This window comes from Crocodylus siamensis, chromosome 5 (assembly GCF_052110815.1).
Source record: "Crocodylus siamensis isolate JL-2025a chromosome 5, ASM5211081v1, whole genome shotgun sequence".
NCBI classification, from domain to species: domain Eukaryota; kingdom Metazoa; phylum Chordata; order Crocodylia; family Crocodylidae; genus Crocodylus; species Crocodylus siamensis.
This window is the reverse complement of record NC_143399.1, coordinates 26504266-26524802: the sequence shown is the minus strand read 5'-3', so window position 1 is coordinate 26524802 and position 20537 is coordinate 26504266. Positions and strand designations below refer to the sequence as shown.

At 42.6% G+C, this 20537-nt stretch overlaps 1 long non-coding RNA gene across 3 annotated transcripts in view; it reads left to right on the top strand.

Moving 5' to 3' along the window:
• The window catches only part of LOC149863621 (uncharacterized), a 729305-nt gene extending 726493 nt beyond the window's left edge, over window positions 1–2812 (top strand). For all 3 annotated transcript variants that reach the window (XR_016442472.1, XR_016442474.1, XR_016442473.1), the window contains 3 exons: window positions 318–414; window positions 1072–1185; window positions 1902–2812. This is a non-coding gene — a long non-coding RNA (uncharacterized LOC149863621). The remainder of the gene's footprint in view (window positions 1–317; window positions 415–1071; window positions 1186–1901) is intronic.
• Window positions 2813–20537: the final 17725 nt, after the last annotated feature.

Below are 20537 nucleotides of genomic sequence, written 5' to 3'. Positions count from 1 at the left end.
TGAATGTAGTGGCTCACCATGACTTGGAAAAAAATCAACATACAGTAGGACTGAGCACAATGGATACTATCATATATTGTCATATGGGTTGTACTAACCTAACCTTGCAGTATTTTTGGCACCAAGGGGGAGGTATCAGGGCTGGCTCTGGCCTGTCTGGTGCTAGCCTGGTGTTGCAGTATGTCCAGGCTTGGTGCCCCATGTGGGCCATGTATTTATTAAATGCTCAGTGGTTCAAACTACTGAACACACTTCTTTTTGCAGCAGTTTAATGAAAGAATGTATTTAAGGAAGTTTTCTTTATGTATGAATTTAAGGTGAGAGGCTCCCCACCCCACCATGTTGATTGGGAGGAAAAGCCCTGTCATAACCCTGGCAGAGAAGCTGTGACGGAATGCCCTGAAGCAGATGCTGGTGAGTGGAGGATGGTCACCTCCGGGGCCATACCTCTCCCTGTAGAAACAGCCCCCCTGGTGTGTTTAGGGAACAAATATGAAGCCCTGGCTGCAATAAAGGAGTGTGCAGTGGGGGAAAGCGCACTGGAGAAGCCTGCCACCATCAATGAGTGATCTGAGAGCTGACTAGGTAAGAAAAAGAAGAGACGTCATGTCATAGTTGTGGGCAACTCCCTGCTGAGGGGAACAAAGGGACCCATCTGTCATCCAGATCCCATGGCATGTGAGGTTTGCTGTGTGCCTGGAGCTCGGGTTTGGGATATCATGGTGATGATCCCAGACCTCATCCAGCCCTCTGATCACTGCCCCTTGCTTCTCATCCATGTGGGCACTAATGACGCTGCCAGGAGTAGTCCGGACCGTGTCATGAAAGACTACAAGGCTGTGGGGGCCAAGCTTAGGGTGACGGGAGCACAGGTGGTTTTCTCATCTGTTCTTCCAATGAGCAAACATGGACAGCACCATGAGGCCTGCATTGGAGAGGTCAGCTGGCAGCTTCAGAGCTGGCGTTACCAGGCAGACTTCAGATTCTTTGACCACAACCCACACTTCTGCGCAGGAGACATGCTAGGGGGCTACATCTCTCCCCGAAAGGTAAGCGTGTTTTCTCTTCCAGGTTGGCTGATCTTGTATGGCGAACTTTAAACTAGGTTCATTGGGAGATGGGAATGAAGAGGTACAGGAGGACACTTTGACATCAAGCCAGGTGATGCGAGCAGGAGCAACCTAGGTAAGGACAAAGGCTTGGGCAAGCTTGGGAACAAGAGGGAAGCATGAATACCCATATAAGGTCTAAATTGCCTCTACACAAATGCTAGAAGTATGGGGAATAAGCAGGAGGAACTCACCCTCCTGCTAGCTAGCAAAAACCTGGACCTGGTTGGGCTTACAGAAACCTGGTGGGATTCTACCCATAACTGGGCAGTAGACATCAAGGTCTATAGGTTGTATAGATGAGATAGAGTAGGGGAAAAAAGGTGGGGAGGTTAGGGTTAGTGTAGAGCTCTATGTTAAAGAGCAGTATACATCCTCAATAATCAGGATGGGTTCAGAAGAGGGGCAAACTGAGGTGCTCTGGGTTAGAATGCAAGGGGTCATGGGGAAAGGTACTTAATAGTTGGTGTCTACTATAGACCACCTCACTAGGGGGATGAGCTGGACCTTAAATTTTCAGGTCAGCTCAAAGAGGCTGTAAGGACAAGGGATGTGGTTGTCATGGGTTGCCTAAATTACTCAGACATCTGTTGGGAGGATCAGCCAGCCAGGTCTGAATGCTCATGTAGGTTTTTAGCTTGCATGTAAGTCCTCCACCTAACCCAGGAGGTACACAGTCCCACCAGAGGAAATGCCTTGCTGGACTTGGTCCTTGCCACAGGTGATGACCTGGTGAGGAATTTGCAGGTGCTCGACTACCTAGTCATTAGTGAGCATTGTGTTACCTCTCAGCTCTGTGTTCTTGGGGAACCCTGGCACAGTACACAGTACAGAGCCTGTCTGACTCACAAAGAACTCTCCCCCTCCTCACCTCTGCCTGAACAAGAACTGATTAGAGGAAGGACCTACAATAGACAAGGAAGATGCAGTGGGAGATACACCTAAACCTCTCCAGACAAAGTGGATAGGAGTGAAGAAACTCCCCTGGTCTCATTTTCATCAGGATTGGAACTGGATGACAACTCATTTAAATGGGAGATGGGACAGGCATGCACCTTCATTAGCATTCAGGAGAGAGAACAGAGATTCCAAGGCATGGGCCGCACTGAATTCTGGGATCAGAAAAGCAGAGGAGTATTGCTAATCAACCCACATCTACACACATCCAGCTCAGCATTTATCAGACCAATTCTACTGAATCTGCCTGTCTATTGTGAGATCCCTCAGGGTAATGCCACCCATAGCCAAGAGTGATCAGTTCGTATTATCCTTCAGATGAGCCACTGTTTACCCTAGTGTTCTCCCTTGAGCCATTGTTGGTTCTCTACAAAACCCCCTACCCAAGCTCAAGTTTCTGTCCTGGTGCTTGGATCCAAAAAGCTGCACCAGCTCCACTCTCTTTCTGCCCAGAATCCCTCCACAGGTCATGCTGAGAACTCTGTCTGTCTGCAAGCTCCAACAAACACCAGGGAACCTCGACTGGTTCAAGCTTCACTGTGTGGTGAGACCCCAACTCTCTCTGTCTCTCTGACTCCAGGAACCTGACTTTTATTTTGTTGCTCCTGGCACAGCTTTCTAAACCTGACTTTTGCTAATTAAACTGGAGCTAGACTTTCCCCCAAACCTAATTGAAACTAGGTAATATTCTAAATGTTTATTTGTCACTCTTGTATGGCTATTATTACTAGTATCATCATAAGTTCATATACCTGGCAATAAATAACTTTTATGGTCAAGCTGGTTGCTATACTCTCTCTTTGAACCTCATTTACCCTTTCTTCCCCTTGACCTCCCCATTTGCTCTGCAGCAATGCTTCTTTTACCTAAGCCAAGGATCCCTGTAACGCCCAGTACTACAGTGGGCTCTCAAGGGGGTTACTACTAGGACCATTGTGACAAGAGACTGGGATGTGTTGAGTTTTGAGGTACATGAGGGTATCAGCTGAAAGTGCTGATCGAACCCAACCTGCTCAGACATACTCTGTTAGCATGTGTGTATGTATGTCTAACTGCATTTATTATTGTCCTGCTGAAGTAAGAGAGAAACTGAGTTCAATGTACATGACAGTGTCAGCCTATCAATGCTGAATAGTCTGGCCTGACTCAGATGCGCTCTGTTAACCTGTGTGCTTGTATCTGACTACATTTTATTGTTGCCCTAATGAACTGAATTAAAGGCATATGAGGGTGTTAGCCTGTCGATGCTAATTAACCTGGCCTGGCTCAGGCTTGTGTTGTTAATCAGTGTATGTATGTGCATATATGTGTTTGACTGATTTGGTGGTTGGAGGAACCCAGCCCCATTGAAAATGAGTCCTGCAAGATAGCTCCATTGGGGGTGAGGACTTGCAGAAGTGAGAGATACAGCTCCATATAGAAATGCAAGTAACACAAGCAGCACATTGATAGAATTACAGAGACCCCAGAAACATGCCCTTAATAGATGAGCACACCCCAAAGTGACAGGCAAATCTGGTAACAATCTGCTGTTGGAATTTACTATCTGGTGCAGGGTGGTGAAAGCAAGCAGTAAGGCAAAAGTCCTTGACTTCAGGAGGGCAGACTTCAATGACTCAGAGCCTCAATGAGATGGGAGTCCAGGACAGGTAGTAGTTCCTTAAGGAGATGATCCTCCCAGCTCAGAGGGAGTCAGTCCCAATGTGAACCAAAGCAGGCAAGAGTGCTAAAAAACCCACTTGGATCAGTAAAAGCATCCAGGGATGCCTGAGGGCAAAAAAAGTGGCATACAATCAGTGGAAGCAAGAGGCTATCACCAAGGAGGATTACACCTCCGTTGCTCATGATTCCAGGGAGGAGGTTAGGAAGGCCAAGGCAGAGACAGAACTAGGGTTGGCAACCAGAATTAAGGATAACAAAAAGTCCTTTTTCAAATACATAGGGAGTAAGAAGAAGTCACTAGGTAACGTGGGGACTCTACAGGACAGGTTTGGCAATCTGGTGATTGGAGCAAAGGAAAAAGCTGGTCTCTTCAATGAATTATTTGCCTCTATATTTCTGAGCAGGGACTGGGTTACATTAGGATTACAGACAGGCTCAGGGGAGACAATGCCATGCCTAGGGTCAGGGACGATCTATTTAGGGAACTTCTGGAGGGGCTGGAAGTGTTTAAATCAGCAGGTCCAGATGCTCTTCATTCAGGAGTACTAAGCGAATTGGCAGAGTTCATAGCAGGGCCCCTGGCATGGCTATATGTGTGCTTGTGGTGCTCTGGCCAGGTCCCAGAGGACTGGAAAAGGGCCAATGTGATCCCCATTTACAAGAAGGGGAACAAGGAGGACCTGGGTAACTATAAGCCAGTTAGTGTCACCCTGGTCCTTGGGAAGACCTGTGAGAAAATTATCAAGAAGCACATCTGCGGAGGCCCAGCATGGGATGTAATTCTCATGGGCAACAAACAAGGGTTCACTGCAGGAAGATCCTGCCTGACTAACCTTGTTTCCTTTTATAATCAGGTCACAAAGTCCTTGGATGTGAGAGTTGAGGTAGATGTCATCTACCTGGACTTGAAGAAGGCCTTTGACACTGCTTCTCACCCCATGCTCATAAAAAATACTAGGTGACTGCAGCATTGATGCCTACACAGTCAGATGGGTGGCAAATTGGCTTGATGCTTCCACCCAGAGAGTGGTGATGGACAGGTCTTTTTACCTGGAGGGCTGTGGAATTCCCTAGGGCTTGGTCCTCAGGCCTGTGCTATTCAACATCTTTATCAGTGACTTGGAGGTGGGCATGGAAAGCACGCTGTCCAAAGTTGCTGATGACACAAAGATGTGGGGAGAAGTGGGCACAATGGAGGGGAGGGACAGAATCCAACTAGATCTAGAGAGGTTACAGCGGTGGGCAGATGAGAATAGGATGGAATACAGTGCAGATAAGTGCAAGGTGCTACATCTACGGAGAAGAAACCTGCAACATACCTATAGGCTGGGGAACACCCTTCTCAACAACACAGTGGCTGAAAGGGATCTTGGAGTTATTGTTGGCTCCAGGACGGACATGAGCTGTCAATGTGAGGAAGTCGTCAGTAAGGGTAACCGCACCTTGTCGTGCATCTACAGATGCATCACAGGCAGGTCCAGGGAAGTGATCCTTCCCCTCTGTGCGGTGCTGGTCAGGCTGTAGTTGGAGTACTGCATCCAGTTCTGGGCACTGCACTGCAAGAGGGATGTGGCTAACATTGAGAAGGTCCAGAGGAGGGCCACTTGCATGGTCAGGGGGCAGCAGGCCAGGCCCTACAAAGATAGACAAAGGACCTGAAACTATTCAGTCTCCACAACAGAAGACTGAGAGAGGATCTGGTAACCATCTATAAACTCACCGGGGGGACCAGCGGAAAATAGGTGAGGCTCTGTTCCCCCAGGCACCACCTGGGATAACAAAGAATATTGGCCACAAATTGATTGAGAGTAGGTTCAGGCTTGATATCAGGGGGCATTACTTTACGGTTAGGGCTGCCAGGCTCTGGAATGGGCTCCCAAGGGAGGTGGTGCTCTCCCCTACCTTGAGGGTCTTCAAGAGGAGGTTGGATAGATATCTGGCTGGGGTATTATGATCCCAGCACTTATTCCTGCCCAGGGCAGGGGCTTGCACTTGATGATCTGTTCAGGTCCCTTCCAACCCTAGAAACTATGAAACTATATTTGAGTAAATATGCTAACATCAGGTGATGTGCCAGGAAAATTGTCACATTTGTTGCATGGTATTGTACCCAACTATTGATCTTATTATGAAACCAAATTTCAGCCTGGAGTTCTGATGACAAAAACCATGGGCTAACCTAAGGCAACTATACATGAGCAGCGAGGCTGCTCTGACATGCTGCAATTACTGTCCTCCAGCAGACTCCTGTTATCTTGTGTATTAGCATCCCTGCACTGAATAATGGTGGTGGGGGTGCTTTAACTAAAGTTCATCTGATGACCTTTAGTTAAAATGCCCCTGCTGTCATTTTTCAGTGCAGGGTCACTGTTTACATGTGATGCTTCAGGTGCTTTAATTAGAGCGGCTCTTAGAACCACTCTAAGTAAAGTGCCCCCTCTCTACACCCTGGAGTATGTGTATAAATGCTCCTAGTATTTGGCTTATATTTAGGGCTGAGAGAGTGACCTAAACCAGGCAAAAGTTTCATGCAGATGAAGTCTTTTTGGCCATGGTTCTTTTGTCACCAAAGTTGCTGTGGATTTGTGCAGTGGGGATGCAGCAGAGATATTTTTCTTCTTTATGCAGCTTCTCCAAATGGAATCTTTGTTGTGTCTTGGAAGATAACATATAATAGGTTAATTGATTCTGTTGTGCTGGGAAACAAGATGCTTTCCACAATTTTACAGTATGTGCACATAACCTGATTTTCTGTTAATTGGGGATGAGAAAGGTAATCAGAATTCAAATTTGCCAAAGTTTACAACTGGGATTTACGCTTAAAAGCCTTAAAATGTCCATACACATCTACTGTTCTGCCTTTAAAATGGTTGGCAAGTTTAATCACCAACAAGAATTGATGCTGTGGCTCCAATGGGACCAACACATGTAGAACTTCCTTTCAGGCCACTCTTTGTACAAGACCACATCAACAATAAGTTGTAATGGAGAATTGAATATACCCAAATATTACTCAAGTAAAAATCTGCAATTTATTCTCTGTCTTAAAGATGTGGCCATATTATTTTATTGCAGATTAGTTCATATGGTAAAACACTTCCTCATTCTTTATGGTGATGAATTGTCAGATGAAAATCTTCGATTTCTTTACATGGTTCAAATTTTCCTTAACACATCTTGTTAAATTGTTCCTTTCTACATTTAGCATTTTTTTAATGTTAAATGAATGGCCTGATCTAGAATTATAGGATCTTCAAGGAAATTATTTCCCCCCTCAAATTTCATAATATAATCAGTAGGGTCAATGAGTCCTAGACAAATTTAGGTCACTATAAATTTCTTCTTGGCTAGTTCACAGAGAAGATTGGAAAAAATAATCAGCCTCATTTATTAGTCACCTAGTTAGCAGTTGACTCATTTAACTTCCTTGCACTTTTTGACTTTTCCCAAAAAAAGGGTAAAAAATACTACTGTTTGGTCAAGCCCTGGTAAATCAATAACTTAATGCAGTTAGTTACACTTACTTAGTGCAGTTAATATTAAGAGCTTGTAAGAGTTTTCTTGTATTTACTTCCTTATTCCCACATCAGCCCTTAAAGAACATTCTCATTTTCCACATGAAAGCCACAGGAGCCATTTCACAGCACAGACCCAACAGACTGAACACCAAAAGATTGAGCGACTAAGCTACCTAACATTGCTTGTTTAGCTTTGCTCATAGGATTTAAATTTGCACTACCCTGTTGAACATCCTAAATAATTTAACCACAACCCAAACACTGCATAAAGGAAGTCTGTTCCATTTCTTGCCTCTTCAGATTGCATGTCCAAAGCAATTTCTTCAAAATTAAATGCCATTTGGTTTGTATTAGAATAATCAAGACAACTGCAAACTTTAATAAGCAAAGTTATTTTAGCCTAAAACACTTGAGATGGGCTTAAAGCAAACTGATCAGAATGCTCCTGAACTATGTATAAGAAGGAGAGCTGCAACGTTCAGCACATGTTCCGATCCAAATTTCATTGCTTGTCTTTGCTCTGCCATGTGCTTTACTGCAGTTACCCTGGAGTCTGGGGGCATTTGAACTCTGGATTTGGATTGGAATTTTTCAAATCAAAACTTGGTATGAAACAATAATTGGGCTGTGTTGCCAGTCAAAATTGACCCTTCTCTGGCAATTTCTCTCACCATAGCTGTTTGCATTTACAATATTTTGATTACATGTAAAAGAGACACTATTAAAATAGAAAGTCTAAGCAAGCTTTATATTTTACTGAATTATGCTGTGACTTTCAGCAGTTGGTCTAGACAACAATGTAAAATATTTCTTTCTTCCTGAGGATCTGATATTTTTATTTAGCACAGCTTGACTGGAGATACAGCAGCCATTCAGCTCTCCTAACTTCATTTGGTGAAATAACAGCCTGACTTATAACTACCTTTCTCATCATTGCTTAGCCATTTCTCAGGCCTGCTCTCTGCATGGAACAAATGGTTTTAAATAATGAATACAACATTCTTGTATTTAAAATCATGCTCTACTATCTAAGTAGGACCAAAGGCATAAAGGGTTGTATTCTCTAATGGCCATTTCGTTTGTTTCCAGGTTTGCCATGGATTTATCATTCTCCTCCTTGAACTGCATGGTGTTGTTCTAACCTGCATACCAAGGATTCTTTTCAAAGTTAACAATTGTGATTTCTAACATCACAGTAGCATTTTTGTTTCTGCTGTGCTACTTTGATATTGGCAGGAATCAGTTCAAAAGAATGCTATGAAGCCTTCATTAGGGGACTATGATACTCATAGACTCTGGGAATTCAGCCAGGGAGAATCAATTGGTGCAATATTCAAAGCAAAAAGTGTACCACCTCGTTTATATTCACACCCGCCAGAACAGACTGCTGAGACAGACAACTAAAGAGACGGGGCCTAGTCTTTGTGAATGTGTTCAATAAATTCTCCATCCCATATTTCCTTAAGACTTGAATACCTGTTTGTATTAGAGCATATTCTAAGGACGATAAGCTGTGATGTACAGTGGTTTCTGTTCAAGATGACCACAAGTTTCTCTTGCATTTATGTATTTCTTGTGTAAGTGGGGCAGAGATGAAACCACAGGGCAGCCCTATGTGAAGATGAAGGTTTATGTAAAACAGAAGATGCTTCCAAATACTTACCCTATGAATGCTCTCTGAATCAAAGCAGTTAAGTGTGGGACTTGCGGGGTTTGCATACGATGATGAGCAAGAAATGCCAGCAAGAACAGTGCTCTTTAAAAGCATAGTGCCAGATATGCAGGCAATTATCCTGCACAATTCAGGATCCAGATTTTAGTTTGTAATAGACTTATGCCTAAATGACATCTCAGGAGGGAAAAATCAGTAATCAAAGGATCAAGAAAGTAATCCTAAGGCAATACTTTAACTGATTTAACAGGATTTTGACGCTAAATTTATTAGTAACTAGGTAAGAGCACAGGTAACTCATTATAGCCACCAGATTATGAGAAGGTGGAAAAGCAGCTGGAAAATTAAACATCAGAATTAGTTTCATAGCAATCCTTGAAGAGAGGGGATTTCTTTGATCAACATGGGATGAAGTGAAATTAAAAAATGGTTCGACAAGCCATTGCATGAACTTGCTTGTAATTTTATTTGGGTAAAACTTGTATAAAAGTTTGATAGTGTATATTTTTAAATATAGTTATACGTACAAGCTTTTCTTTTCAGAGCTACAGTACATACACATGGTAGTTAAAAATATATCGGTAGATAGTGATCACCTTTAGAAAACCCCTTGTCAACAGCTATAGTGAAGGGCAGGGGTTGGCAACCTATTGCCTGTGAGATGGATTCAGAACATGGAGCCATTTAATCCAATCTGTTTCCATGGTGAGGGCTTCACTTTGGTGGTGGGGAGAAGTAGTACTGGTGGCACTCTGCTGGGAGACAGTGGATGCAGCTACAGCTTGAGCTCAGGTGATGACAGCATGGGTCAGGTTGGAAGTGGCCTGAAGTTGAAGCCAAGCTTCATTAAAGTGGCCCCTTTCCACTACAAAATGTTCCTGACTCCTGATGCTGAGGTATCTGAGAGATTGCAGTTTCACTTTCCGTTTAAAGCAGGAAATAAAAACGAATAATAGTTGACCACCTGGCCATAGTTCTAATGAATTAAACTATATGGTACCTAGCCATCTAATAAACATTTCTAGATGCATATTCACGTGCACACAAAATAAACCTATGCACGCTCATTTTAGGTGCTGAAGGCATCCTGTGAAAAGCTTGACTGTATTCAACTCCTGTTATGCTTCATCCTGTAAGTGATAAAATGCCTCTCGTAAAGCACTCTATAGGCATGCCTACACGTGCTATTAATACAAAGGAATAAACCGTGGCACATATTGTGCTGGAGTTTATTGCTGCTGGGCACTGTGTCTTCACATGCGACTGGGACCACAGCTTGTAGAGCTGGGTTGGAGCATAGTCTGCCAGCCTGTAGCTACTTTGACCCAGCTCAACGTGCTGCAGAAGGGCTGGCTGGAGCATGAGGGTGCTCCAGTGTGGGGCCAGCTGGCAGGCAGCCCCTGCACTGAAGCACCTTTGTGCCCTAGCCACCCTGTCAGCGTCTAACCATGTGTAAAGACAAGTAAAGAACTCCACCACAGTACTTGTATTTGCAAGTACTAACCTGTGCCTGAATTAGTTTGCTGAGACCTAATAAGGATGCACATATAGACGCAGAGACTTTAATGTGGAGCTAATTTGGCAGCTCCACAGTAGATGTCTTGTGTAGATGCACCCTGTGTCTTGTAGGATTGAGCTTTATATAAAATGTCTAAACACCCAGTCCACAACTCCCGCTAGCCTTGTAGCATACAAACATGGCAGCACATTCAATTTGGTGGTGCTGCTTATGCTCCTGATTCTGATAGTTTTTAACTTTTATCCATATCACAGTGGGTGTGTCTACATGAGACGCTAACTGTGCAGTAGCCTAATTTTCCTGCCCAGTAGCGTGCAGGGCAACCCCTATGCAATTATACTACTGTGAAGTAGTATTAGACTATTGCACAGTTAGCAGAACTAAAAAGCTGTGCACCAGTTACTGTACATTGATTTAGTAATTGGTTATCCAAGTACTAAACATAAAGTGTAGTAACTACTGCACATTAATGAATGTGTAGACGCAGCCAGTGAGTACTTGCCAGAATACAGCAGCCATGCTCACTTGGTCTGTTCTCCCCCTTCTCACCTAAGATTTGGGACCCACTTCCCTTTAACACTATTCATTTAATCCACTAAAAGGACAATCCATGGTCTTACACTCAAAGCAGACAAAATGGATAAATGATGGGGGAAAAAATAGCATTATTCCCATTTAACAGCAGAGTGATCCAGCTACTTCTCCAAGGTCACGCTGACTGTTTGTAGAATAGATGCAAACTGAATCCTGATCATTTTAGTCCTGGCTCACTGGGTTTTTCTCCCTAAATTTTCCTTGCACCAGAGGGCTGTATTTGTTAGTAGGATATTTCATTATAGTGTGTGATGGCTGTGAAGAAGTAGGAGCCCCTTTCTCAAGGCAAACTAGGTGGTAATGTCAGGTGCCAATATCAGTTTTCAAGCAACCGACCTAATCTGGAGGCAAGTTAGTTCTAGAGCCAAAGGGTCCCTTACAGATTGTCAATCCCCAATAAACAGTAAACAGATTTACTATATAACTCTCCATTTTTATTAGACATACATCTTTTAAAAATATTTAGGATTGTTTTTCCTTCAGGTTTAGAGGAACTAGCAACATATTTTTGCTTCTGTTCTACCTGGTCTACTGTTTCTAGTTACCGTTAAATAATCAACACTACATTTTTAACATCCTTTTTAAGTAAGGAAAATGCATTTTCTATGCATTCGTTCAATAATGCAACTGTTTAACATTTCTGGACTCCTGATTCACTGTTTGGCTAGTCCTAAACAGCATGGAACAATGCCATTAGACAAATGATCTCCTATTTCAATTTTATGCAGTATTAACTTAGTCATTCAAGATTTTCCAATAAAGACACCATAAGCAGACTTTTAAAAGCTTATTGTGACTCTCAGATAATTGAGTATTTTCTATTTTTCTAAGATAGTTGTGGTTTTGTACTTTTTATCAAATTGATCAGGTTGATGGATTCATTCTTTCAGATAGTGAATGCTTTGAAGTTTTCCTCTGTTTGATTTGGCATTCCTGTTGAAACAATAGCCTATGTGGCTATGGCCAAAAGGAATGTTTTTCACAGTTATTGCTTTGAATTCTATTCACAGCTGACTTTTGCCTCATTTAGGTCTTTCAGTAGAAACGTAATATTTGGATTACTTTCAAAGTAATAATACTCCAAGCTAAATTTAATATAAAAAGTGTTATGTGCAAGTCAGCTCCAAGAACTGAAAAATGCTTATTGATGGCAGAATGACTGTAAGTGGTAGGATAATTTTTTTCCTGAAGTACAAGGTCAGTCAATTGCATATTGTATCCAGTTAGTTCTATTATAAGATCCCTTAAAATATTTTAAGGAATCTACTGTAGCAGTAGCTTTTTACAGTTGATACATTCCTTGCCTTAGTTTGACAGTATTCTCCAACTCAAGGAATATGGGTGCAAAGTAGTGATGGTTATTTAGAGTAGTTATTTACTTTATCTTAAAGTGATTTGTGAATAATATAGCGTGACTGATTTTTTTCCATTGGCCTGAACCTTGTGTACTTATTCACACCCGTACACAGTAGTGTTAAAATGCTAGTACATTGGAATGGCAGTATTTGAACTCACTTTACACAGGTATGGCAATACAAAATCATGTTCATGTGTACAGTTGCATTGACAGACCCCCTCTGCTGTTTGCTGTACCTCTTTGTCTCTACCACATTTACCTTTTCTTATGCATAGCTAGAGGTGTTACATACTTTAGAACCACCTGTAACAGCTTTTGACAAATAAAAATGTGTTGATTACATTTATAAAAATAATTGACATGCAGTAACTAACCCATCAGCTATTTCATCTTCTGCTCAGATTCTGTGGTGCAACTTTTGAACCGCAGCACTGGATCGCTCAATACTTGATGTATACAAAAATATGTTTTCAATCAATTTCCCTTCACAAGTAGACCATGTTCGTTCTCTTTCTTACGCCACCTACATAAAACTTCTAGGCTTCTTTTTATCATGCATTTTTCAATAAGACTATAGACTTCTGTGCAAATGTGTTCTTGGGTGGTGGTGGGGAAACAGTTTGAACTCAAAAAAATCTTTACTATTTTAAATATTTAGTTATTTAAAGTTATCTTTTCATTTAGGAGTCAAAGCATACCTGGCTTTCCTGAAAGTCACTGGAGCAGAGAACATCAAGAATTTCCTTCTGTTTCTCCTTGATGGAAAATGCATAAGCATTTTGCATCACTCCTGTCATTGTACTCAAGGAAGTTCAAAATAGTGATTATTACTCTCACTTCAGTTCGGTGGCAGTAGTATATTAGGTCCATTGTTGTTGTTGTAAATGGTGACAGGGCTGGCTGGGAGAGGAAGGTACTTCAGTGTGGGAGCTGCCTGGCAACTAGCCTCGTACTGAAGCACCCTCATACCCCATGCAGTCTCAGCACATTGAGCCTAGTTGGAAGAGCCCTGGGGTGGCAAGCTGACCCTTGGGTCCCCTGCCAGCTGGGGCTGCTGCAACTTGGCTCAATACACTGTGCTCCAGGCCCACGTGTAAACTGCATGCCCTGGAGCTTCCTGGGAGCAACACACTGTAGAGAAATAAGCTCCACAGTTTATTGCTTCCTGTTAATGGCACATGTAGACAAGCCCTTCGTCTGTAAACTGAAAGCTGAACCAAAATAAACTACTAAGTACCTGGTATTAAAAATAAACTTTTGCTGTAGGCAAGTTTGTTTTTCTGTGGTGTTTCTTACTTTTTTTTCTTTTTCTTTTTTTTTTTTTCCTTCCTTAAGCATTTGCTCACTATCTCAATTTGACACAAACTATTAGATTATATTGACCACTGGCCTGCTCTAACATGACAATTCATATTGACCTGTTCATACAATAATGAAGAGCTGGCTTATATTTTAAGAAACAGGGATGTGAATTTAGGATATCAAGGAAACCTTATAGTGATGAAATTAAGGGGCTTATTTACTTTTGCTGAGAGTTAGAGAAAGGAGAAAAAATACAAGGCTAATTGCTTTGGAAAAATGCCAGATCAAGATGCAGACCCATCTGAGCCTGAGTAATTCACCTGGGCAGTGTTGTCTTCACTTGTAGAAAGACTTAACAAAATGCAGAAGCAGATATTATAAAGCCAGCAATATCAAAGACAAAAAAGGAAACTGCAATCAGCAGTAAACGTGGGAGCAGATATAAATGAAGTGATTGCACCAATAGGAAGATCCTATACTATCTCCTCCTACTAACCAGTGTTATCAGAATTTCATTCTTCTGTCTCAGGAAAGTTTTAATTTCTGTCACCCAGCAGGATCCGCTCAGCATTTCTCTATGACAGTCTTGAGCATATGTAGTTTCTCTCCAGAGAGTATTCCAAGCATCCATTGGCCAGTTTTATTAGACTATAACTCCATCTTACTGAAGGAGTATATCATCACTTGGCTTCCATAAGCCCAAATCATCTTACCCTGACTTATACTTATGATAATGCTCCAGACCTGGCTATGTCAGGCTAAGGGCAGAGTAGGAGATGAGTGGTGAAAAGGGTGTGAGCAATATTGTCCTATCTTTCTTCCTGTCTTGCTCCCAGGATTATTTATGCATTTCACATACAGAGCCTCTGGTGAACTATCCTCCTAAAATAAACCAAAACAAAAATATAAAATGGATCAATGTCATTCAGCTATCGTCTTATTGTTTTGAATTTTTTCATGTAAGATATCTTTAACAAGGTGGTTTAGGCAAGCAATGTTACTTAAAGCCTGACTCTATGCTGATGCCTGATGCTGAAACACCTAGGTAGTTCCAGTGAGGGGTTACTAATGTTCCAGTGAAGGGGGACTAATGAAGTGAGGTGGCTATTCAGTGGGAGCAAAGGTGTATTAACAGGAAAGTTGCAATAGTGGCAACAAGCATTTGCCAGTTGCATTTATTTCTTGTTGACTGATCCATTCAGCCAAGGACATTATTTACAAACGTAAAGTTAGTCTTGTGTTTATGTACTTGCCTGATCAGGACTTTAATTTGCATCTATAATTATTATGATTACAAATGTGAACTGGGTTTTTAAGTATGCATATGCTGAACTGCCCATTTATGCAATCACCATCCAGTTTCAAAAGAAAATCATGCTTACTGTACGAAGTATGTTATTGTACATATATTTAAAAAGTTAGTGCTTCAGTCAAGTTGACTGAGAAGCATTATTTTATTGATAAATCAAGTTTATTTCAGAGGCAATAATCCAGTTTTTAAATGGGTACACAGCTTTGTTGGAGAACAAAGAATGGCAATATTGTTGTTAGGCTAAGACAGTGAGTAACATCTTGAGTAATTCCTTCAGTGAGTAACATCCACTGAAAAATGCAGTTTCCAAATGACAGAACATCATCTCTGGAACATTTTAACTTAATATTTTAAAGTAGTACAGCTGGAATATGTTTTCCTTTTGAAACTGATAAATTTGAAACAAGAGAGAAGGTAGAAGGAGTAAAGAGGCCCCAACCCACCAAATTTAATGTTTCATTTTACAGTCAACTGGAAATGAAGGGGGTGGTTTGGGTGGGGGGAGGGGGTTCAGTTCAGTCACTGAAATGAATAGCTTTAATTCAGGGGCAGATCCAAAGGAAGTACAGTGGCATGGTCGCGCCCTCCTTTCAGACCATACTGTAGCAACAGCAGCCATGGCCTTTTTAGGTTGCTGAATCAGGTAAGAATCCCTCTCCTCCTTCCCGCCTGTGTTCCCCTCCCCCTCTTGTTTCTCTGTTCCCCTGCCCCTATCCCCACTGTCTCTGCAAAGGGTTCACCAGCGATGCTCATGCCCGCCTCCAGCCAAGCTGTGCAGGCAGCCAGGTTCAGCCCGAGACAGCAACAGCAGTGGTGGTGGCAGGCAGATTCCTTCTCCTTGCCCCATCTCCCCAGGGTGTTCCCCATCAGCCTGGGAGCAGGAGCAGGAGCAGGAGCAGGGTAGGAAAAGCCACCTAACACTGCCACTGTCACCTGCTCAACCCAGCTTCTCATAGAGTGAGGCAGGAGTGGGTCTGGAGCTTCCCCTGCCTGTGGGACACCTAGAGACAGCAGACAGTGGGATCAGCAGTCAGGGGAGGGGGAGACTTAAAAAATGTCCCTGGCTATTGCTCCCACAGCATGGTCTACCCACTTCTGTGGGGCAGGGAGGAAGCTGAGAGTGGGGGGTGCAGAAACCACCAGAGATGCCACTGCATCCACATCCATCTTTACCAAATCCTGGACCTTCCTATGACCTTCCTTTAGTTCTTCACCAGAGATGCCTATGATCTGGTCCCTTAAAATGTCAGACACTGATACTAGCCCTCTTTATGCAAAAGGGAAGTGCATCCTGTCTTTATGGTCGATGCTGTTACACATATTTTACTGGTAAAATGGTTTACTTTTAGATTTATTTTTAAAATGTGAGGGCTAGTACTATTTTTTCTATTTAACTGTGGTTGTTTCAAGATATATATAGATGTGTGTGTATATATATATAGCAGTACTGCATCCAGTTTTGGGCTACGCAATTCAGAAAGGATGTGGAGAAGCTTGAGAGGATGCAGAGGAGAGCCACGTGCATGATCAGAGGTCAGGAAAACAGACCTTACGATGACAGGCTGAGAGCCATGGGACTATTCAGCCTGGAAAAGCACAGGCTCAGGGGTGATCACATGGCCACCTCTAAGTTTATCAGGGATGCTCATCAGGATCTGGGGGAATGACTGTTCACCAGAGCGCCCCAAGGGATGACAAGATTGAACGGTCACAAACTCCACTGTGACTGACTGGTTCAGGCTGGACATAAGAAAGAACTTCTTCACTATCTGGGCTCCCAAGGTTTGGAACAGACTGCCACCTGAGGTGGTTCAAGCACTCAATTGGAATGTCTTCAAAACACATTTGGATGCTTATCTTGCTGGGATCCTATGATCCCTGCTAACTTCTTGCCCCTGGGGCAGGGGACTGGACTCAGTGATCTTCCAGGGTCCCTTCCAGCCCAAATGTCTATGAAATCTATGTATGAAATTATTTCTCCTTCCAAAAAATAGTGTAACACAAGAATTATCTAGAATACAAATATATGGACATATACCAAAAAACAGAGATAAATTATTTTGGATAATGTGATATGGGATCTGTGCTGACTCAGTGTACTTTGGATATGGCCCCCATTTTATTAAAAATTCACCATTTAGGATGACAATCAAATACATGCACGCTCTCTGGCAGTACAAATTGGGAATGTTTGCATGGATGGCAGTGGAATTATTCTGGTGGGTAAATAGGATAACTGAATTAGGGTGATATATGCTATTATTTTATTTTATTGTGTTTTCAGAGGGTAGTACATCATAGACACTGAATGGGAAATGCGTAAATCACCCTGGGAGCAAGACAAGAAGGTTCCCAAACTCTGTAGCTCCATGCAAATGGACACCCCTCTGGGTGGGAAGAATTCTGGGTTCTGGTATTGTTTATTAAGGTGGTTTTATATATTTTATATTAGAATAATAAATGTAGATGAAAAAGTAGATATGGCTGTGCCAGTAGGGAGCAGAACCAAGAACCTAAGGGAATGCCCTCATCACTGAGCTACGGTCATGCATGTCCTGTTTGCTCTCCTTCTGGGCATGTGAATTTTGCACATGTGCTTGTCCCGTGGACAGATTTAAGAGGAGGGAGTTTCCTTTCCATGCACCCTCCCTGTCTCTTGGTGGTTGAGGCATTCTCTTGGGAAGTGGGAAATGGTAGTTATAAGTGAAGAGGACCTAGAGACCAGGCCTTCTATTTCCTGGGGGGAAGCTTTTTAACCACTATGGTATTGGCCAGCTTGTCCTCCCTTTCTGGGAGCTGTGTTTGGTAATAAACTTCATCTGTACTGAACACTCCTTTGGTGTGCCTAGGGAGGCACCTCTACCAATGATTTGGATGATGTCCTTAGGCAACCATTCTTTATAACTCTGAGCATGCTCAGTAGCCCAACTCTAGCTATTTATAGACATCTTTTAAAGCCAAAATGACACCTTTATGTTTCTTTCTGGATTGGTCTGGATTATTTTCTGTGACTCAAGTGCTTCAACTTAAGTTAGTCCCATTATGGATTCATATATTCATAGATTGTAAGGCTGGAAGAGACCTCAGAAGATCATCAGATCCAGTCCCCTGAATCAAGCATGAAAGATAACTGAGGGTCAGTGATCCCAGCAAGGTGACTGTCTAGTCTCCTCTTGAAGATTTCCAGGGTAGGTGATGGCACCACCTCTGGATGGAGCTTATTCCACAGTCTGGACACCCTGACTATGAAGAACTTTTTCCTAATGTTGATCCTGAATTGATCTTCCAGGAGTTTGTGGCCATTAGTCCTGGTTTTCACCAAGGGTGCCCTGGTGAACAATTGCTCACTGAGCCCTTGATGTACCCCTAGTGTAGCGGTAAGCCTTCTTTCAGCCTTCTTTGCCTGGGGCTGAAGAGTCACCAATCCCTCAGCCTTTCCTCATATGGCTTGCCTTTTAAGACTATACGGTTTGCCTTTTAAGACTCTGATCATACGAGTGGCTCTTCTTTAGACTCTCTCAAGCTTGTCCATGTCCTTGTTAAAGCGTGGTGCCCACAACTGGATGCAGTACTCAGCAGTGCTGAGTAGAGCAGAAGAATCATCTCCTTGGTTTTGCTGGAGATGCATCCGTTGATGCATGCCAGAATATTATTTGCCCTGGTGGCTACAGCATCACATTGCAGTATCTTAGGGCACATCTACATGTGCCACTATGGTGACGTTGTTACTGCACTGTGATTTAGTACTTCCTTTTGGCACTGCTGAGGTCCTTTTGGAAGTACTAAATCATGGTGCAGTAACAACCTGTTGCATGGTTATTTTTAGCAGCTACTTCACTTGAGCAGTGTGCTATACCGGGGGAGTGCATTGCTATGGTGAAGTAGCTGCTGGTAACATGTAGGGGCACATGGACACTACATTATCATAGTGCATTGCTATGCCGATGTAGCATCCCATGTAGATATGCCCTTGGAGTTTCAATCTGGTCCTTAGTTCTTAGTTCAGTAAACTGGTGATAATAGCACTTTCCTACCTAATAGCACTTCTCTATTTATCTTGCAAGAGATAAATGGGAAATTACTGTGAGGTGCTCAGATGCTAAAGTCAGGAGTAAGCCATATAAATAGTTACAGCAGTATTGAAGTGCCAGCAAGTTGTCAGTCATCAAGAAAGCAAACATGCTGTATACACTCAGGTTTGTATGAATGTTCTCTTCTCACAGTGCATTGCTGAGTGTGTTTTTAAGTGTTTTACGTGGTGAAGTACAGTGTTAGATCACTATCTGAACCTTCCTTTACTTTCATTTGGAGAAAATGTACAGTTTTCAAGGACTAATGCCCCATACTGAGAGGTACCATAGTTTTCATGTTTTAAGCACTGAAGTTTAAGTGAGATATAACCAAGTGTTTTACATTGAGAAGTGTCATATGTTGGTGTTGAAATTAGACCACTGACACATAAGTGAGATATACCCGAGTGCTTTATTTTTTATTCTGAAACATTATACCCAAGTGTTCCTCTGCTCTAAAAAGTAGAGTGTTCAAATTCTGATGTATTGACATGTTCTTCACCAAATGCTTTATAATTTTCAGACAAATTGTATAGAGTTAAAGCACAGACATGCTGTCTTGATTCCACTGGGGAGCTGGAGGCAGTATCACTGTGCCACAATTATAACATTATAGTGCATTTAGAAGTGCTTTCAAAATGGAAAGGGTAAAAGAAACTAAATTTAGAGGCAAGATAAGCATATGATCAATGTGAAAGAACATGCCTTTGTGTCCCAGCTCTGCAGTAATAACTCTGTGGTATCAGAAAATGGCACTTTTGGTAAGTATCCCTACCTCATGGGAAGTATGAGAAGGAGCTTCCCAGGAGTGGAAAATCCACCAGTGGGGAAAATCCAGAGGGGTTCAGTTGCATCCCATTTTGATTTCTGCTCCACTCAAAGTTTAAAATAACCTGCCCAAAAGGACAGCCTCTATTCAAGCAAAGCGGAGGGAGCCAATTGACTTCATGGCTCATTATTAGCTACTTGATTCCTGCTAATCTCTTAATTCCCTAGATATTTACAACCCTTGATGTTCCAATAATCAAACTAGCCTTTCTTCTACAATTACCCTGTCCATTATCTGCTCTTGGTTATGTTTCTCTTCTCATCCACCCAGCATATTCAATAAAGGTGTGCTGCTATCTAGGAAGCTTTGTTCCTATGGGATTCAAACCCACAACAAACAGAAGCAGGATGGGGAGAGACAGGGCTAATGGCAGGCCAGGCTGTGTATGAGCACAGCAATCAGGGGCAGTAGGGAATTGCAACATTAAGACAGAGTTCAGTTACTGCAGTTACTCTTTCCCAGATTATGCATTGCAGCAGATGGGGGAAGCTGTCAGAGGCTGAACCAGTGGTGCAATCAGGGCATGGGAGGGTGCATGTTGAGGGTGGAGGACACTGGATGTCACCTATGAGGGCACTGTGAGGAGGACAGAAGTCGTGGAGGAGCAGTTAGAACCCTGCCCCTCGTTACCTCTCA